The following is a 5,743-nucleotide window of genomic DNA, read 5'->3' as shown; positions in this document are numbered from 1 at the left end:
GCTCACGATCACCGTGCGTGGCCGCGAGGCCCAATCGTGAGTAGGATGATCCGATTATGCGGTGAAAACCCTAAATCGTCGTAGATCGCTTTAGCTTTATCTTGATCAAGCAGGACCACCATATATTCGTACACCTTGTATGAATCATGGGTGGATCGGCTCTTTGAGCCGATTCACGGGATAACCTGAGAGCCGATCGAGGCTCGTATTTAACGTTTACGTGTATGCCATGCAGGAAACTAAGCGAGGCATCATCCAACACCTTCCTGACCAGGTATAGGTCAGGTGGCACGCCCTTGCATCAGCATCGGACGTGTGCGCAGAAGGCTTTGCGGGCCGTCGCTCGGAGGGACCAGGGCCAGCCGCAGCCCTGGGAGATTCCCGGCTCTACGGTGTTGCCATGGCCGCTGCCCGCCGGTGGGTTTCGACCGCAACGATACTTCAATACAATAATCTCATGAGCTGCCTTACATGATTGAGATTCATATGATGATGCTTGTAATCTAGATGTCATTATGCTAGTCAAGTGAGTTTTACTTATGTGATCTCCGGAGACTCCTTGTCCCACGTGTGTAAAGGTGACGAGTGTGTGCACCGTGTGGGTCTCTTAGGCTATATTTCACAGAATACTTATTCACTCGTTATGAAGAGCATAGTGAAGTGCTTATTTATATCTCTTTATGATTGCAATGTGTTTTGTATCACAATTTATCTATGTGCTACTCTAGCAATGTTATTAAAATAGTTTTATTCCTCCTGCACGGTGTAATGGTGACAGTGTGTGCATCCGTGTTAGTACTTGGCGTATGCTATGATTATGATCTCTTGTAGATTATGAAGTTAACTATTGCTATGATGGTATTGATGTGATCTATTCCTCCTACATAGTGTGAAGGTGACAGTGTGCATACTATGTTAGTACTTGGTTTAGTCGAATTGATCTTTCATGCACTCTAAGGTTATTTAAATATGAACATTGAATTGAGGGTTCGTGTAATCCTACGCAATGTGTTCATCATCCAACAAGAGTGTAGAGTATGCATTTATCTATTCTGTTATGTGATCAAAGTTGAGAGTGTCCACTAGTGAAAGTCTATTCCCTAGGCCTTGTTCCTAAATACTGTTATCGCTGTTTGTTTACTGTTTTGTTGCATGTTTACTCGCTGCCATATTTCATTCAGATTGCTATTACCACTCATATCCATCCATATTACTTGTATTTCACTATCTCTTCGCCGAACTAGTGCACCTATACATCTGACAAGTGTATTAGGTGTGTTGGGGACACAAGAGACTTCTTGCTTTGTGGTTGCAGGGTTGCTTGAGAGGGATATCTTTGACCTCTACCTCCCTGAGTTTGATAAACCTTGGGTGATCCACTTAAGGGAAACTTGCTGCTGTTCTACAAACCTCTGCTCTTGGAGGCCCAACACTGTCTACAAGAATAGAAGCTCCCGTAGACATCAAGCACTTTTCTGGCGCCGTTGCCGGGGAGGAAAGGTAAAAGGTACTCACACTCCGGATCTCGGCTACTAAGCTATTTTCGCCGTTGTAAGTACTCGAAGCTATTTCCTTTAGATTCTGCAATTGCATCTTTTTGTTTCTTGTTTACACTAGTTTGGCATAATGGACAACAATGAGCTTCTTATTCTATTTCCTGATTTAAGACATGGATGGTTTGATGCGAAAATTAAAAAACCCATGGAACATATTAGTATGAACACTTTGAATACCATTGTTGCTAATGATATGGAAAATTCTAAGCTTGGGGAAGCTGGCTTTGATGAGCATGATATTTTTAGTCCCCCGAGCATTGAGGAGAAAATTTACTTTGATGATACTTTGCCTCCTATTTATGATGATTATAATGATATTGGTATTTTAGTACCGCCTGTTATGGAGGATAAATTTGATTATGATTACAATATGCCTCCTATATTTGATGATAAGAATAATATTGATAGCTACTTTGTTGAATTTGCTCCCACTATAACTAATAAAATTGATTATGCTTATGTGGAGAGTAATAATTTTATGCATGAGAATCATGATAAGAATGCTTTATGTGATAGTTATATTGTTGAGTTTGCTCATGATGCTACTGAAAGTTATTATGAGAGAGGAAAATATGGTTGTAGAAATTTTCATGTTACTAAAATGCCTCTCTATGTGCTGAAATTTTTGAAGCTACACTTGTTTTATCTTCCTATGCATGTTACTTTGCTCTTCATGAACTTGTTTATTTACAAGATTCCTATGCATAGGAAGCATGTTAGACTTAAATTTGTTTTGAATTTGCTTCTTGATGCTCTCTTTTGCTTCATACTCTATTTTTCATGATTGCATCATTAAAACTGCTGAGCCCATCTTAATGGCTATAAAGAAAGAACTTCTTGGGAGATAACCCATGTGTTATTTTGCTACAGTACTTTGTTTTATATTTGTGTCTTGGAAGTTGTTTACTACTGTAGCAACCTCTCCTTATCTTAGTTTTGTGTTTTGTTGTGCCAAGTAAAGTCTTTGATAGTAAAGTGAATACTAGATTTGGATTACTGCGCAGAAACATATTTCTTTGCTGTCGCGAATCTGGGTCTAATTCTCTGAAGGTAAATCAGAAAATTATGACAATTTACGTGAGTGATCCTCAGATATGTACGCAACTTTCATTCAATTTGGGCATTTTCATTTGAGCAAGTCTGGTGCCCTAATAAAATCCATCTTTACGGACTGTTCTGTTTTGACAGATTCTGCCTTTTATTTCGCATTGCCTCTTTTGCTATGTTGGATGAATTTCTTTGATCCATTAATGTCCAGTAGCTTTATGCAATGTCCAGAAGTGTTAAGAATGATTGTGTCACCTCTGAACATGTTAATTTTTATTATGCACTAACCCTCTAATGAGTTGTTTCGAGTTTGGTGTGGAGGAAGTTTTCAAGGATCAAGAGAGGAGTATGATGCAATATGATCAAGGAGAGTGAAAGCTCTAAGCTTGGGGATGCCCCGGTGGTTCACCCCTGCATATTTCAAGAAGACTCAAGCATCTAAGCTTGGGGATGCCCAAGGCATCCCCTTCTTCATCGACAACATTATCGAGGTTCCTCCCCCGAAACTATATTTTTATTCCGTCACATCTTATGCACTTTGCTTGGAGCGTCGGTTTGTTTTTGTTTTTGTTTTGTTTGAATAAAATGGATCCTAGCATTCACTTTGTGGGAGAGAGACACGCTCCGCTGTAGCATATGGACAAGTATGTCCTTAGGCTCTACTCATAGTATTCATGGCGAAGTTTCTTCTTCGTTAAATTGTTATATGGTTGGAATTGGAAAATACTACATGTAGTAATTCTAAAATGTCTTGAATAATTTGATACTTGGCAATTATTGTGCTCATGTTTAAGCTCTTGCATCATATACTTTGCACCCATTAATGAAGAAACACTTAGAGCTTGCTAATTTGGTTTGCATATTTGGTTTCTCTATAGTCTAGATAATATCTAGTATTGAGTTTTGAACAACAAGGAAGACGGTGTGGAATCTTATAATGTTTACAATATGTCTTTTATGTAAGTTTTGATGTACTAGTTTATGCTTGTGTTTGCTTCAAACAACCTTGCTAGCCTAAGCCTTGTATCGAGAGGGGATACTTCTCATGCATCCAAAATCCTTGAGCCAACCACTATGCCATTTGTGTCCACCATACCTACCTACTACATGGTATTTCTTCGCCATTCCAAAGTAAATTGCTTGAAGTGCTACCTTTAAATTTCTATCCTCTACCTTTACAATATATAGCTCATGGGACAAATAGCTTAAAAACTATTGTGGTATTGAATATGTACTTATGCACTTTATCTCTTATTAAGTTGCTTGTTGTGCGATAACCATGTTTCTGGGGACGCCATCAACTATTCTTTGTTGAGTATCATGTGAGTTGCTATGCATGTCCGTCTTGTCTGAAGTAAGAGAGATCTACCACCTTAATGGTTGGAGCATGCATATTGTTAGAGAAGAACATTGGGCCGCTAACTAAAGCCATGATTCATGGTGGAAGTTTCAGTTTTGGACATATATCCTCAATCTCATATGAGAATAATAATTGTTGCCACATGCTTATGCATTAAAGAGGAGTCCATTATCTGTTGTCCATGTTGTCCCGGTATGGATGTCTAAGTTGAGAATAATCAAAAGCGAGAAATCCAAAATGCGAGCTTTCTCCTTAGACCTTTGTACGAGCGGCATGGAGGTACCCCATTGTGACACTTGGTTAAAACATGTGCATTGCAAAGATCCGGTAATCCAAGCTAATTAGGACAAGGTGCGGGCACTATTAGTATACTATGCATGAGGCTTGCAACTTGTAAGATATAATTTACATAACTCATATGCTTTATTACTACCGTTGACAAAATTGTTTCATGTTTTCAAAATAAAAGCTCTAGCACAAATATAGCAATCGATGCTTTCCTCTTTGAAGGACCTTTCTTTTACCTTTTATGTTGAGTCAGTTCACCTACTTCTCTCCACCTCAAGAAGCAAACACTTGTGTGAACTGTGCATTGATTCCTACATACTTGCATATTGCACTTGTTATATTACTCTATGTTGACAATTATCCATGAGATATACATGTTATAAGTTGAAAGCAACCGCTGAAACTTAATCTTCCTTTGTGTTGCTTCAATGTCTTTACTTTAAATTATTGCTTTATGAGTTAACTCTTATGCAAGACTTATTGATGCTTGTCTTGAAAGTACTATTCATGAAAAGTCTTTGCTTTATGATTCGGTTGTTTACTCATGTCATTACCATTGTTTTGATCGCTGCATTCATTACATATGTTTACAATATGATCAAGTTTATGATGGCATGTCACTCCAGAAATTATCTTTGTTATCGTTTACCTGCTCGGGACGAGCAGAACTAAGCTTGGGGATGCTGATACGTCTCCGACGTATCGATAATTTCTTATGTTCCATGCCACATTATTGATGATTTCTACATGTTATATGCACACTTTATGTCATATTCGTGCATTTTTTGGAACTAACCTATTAACAAGATGCCGAAGTGCCAGTTCCTGTTTTCTGCTGTTTTTGGTTTCAGAAATCCTAGTAACGAAATATTCTCGGAATCGGACGAAATCAAGACCCAGGTTCCTATTTTTCCCGAAACCATCCAGAACACCCGAGAGCCGCCAGAGGGAAGCCCTGGGGGCCCCACACCACACCCTGGCGCGGCCAGAGGGGGGGCCGCGCCGCCCTATGGTGTGGTGGCCCCAGGCCCCCTCCGAGGCTGCCCTTCCGCCTATTTAAAGCCTCCATCGCGAAAACCCTATTACGTTCGACGAAACCCACAGAAACCTTCCAGAGCCGCCGCCATCGCGAAGCCAAGATCTGGGGGACAGGAGTCTCTGTTCCGGCACGCCGCCGGAACGGGGAAGTGCCCCCGGAAGGCTTCTCCATCGACACCGCTGCCATCTCCACCGCCATCTTCATCACCGCTGCTGCTCCCATGAGGAGGGAGTAGTTCTCCATCGAGGCTCGGGGCTGTACCGGTAGCTATGTGGTTCATCTCTCTCCTATGTACTTCAATACAATAATCTCATGAGCTGCCTTACATGATTGAGATTCATATGATGATGCTTGTAATCTAGATGTCATTATGCTAGTCAAGTGAGTTTTACTTATGTGATCTCCGGAGACTCCTTGTCCCACGTGTGTAAAGGTGACGAGTGTGTGCACCGT

This window comes from Lolium rigidum, chromosome 3 (assembly GCF_022539505.1).
Source record: "Lolium rigidum isolate FL_2022 chromosome 3, APGP_CSIRO_Lrig_0.1, whole genome shotgun sequence".
Classification (NCBI taxonomy): Eukaryota; Viridiplantae; Streptophyta; class Magnoliopsida; order Poales; family Poaceae; genus Lolium; species Lolium rigidum.
The sequence above is the reverse complement of the archived record's forward strand: the minus strand, read 5'-3'. Positions refer to the sequence as shown.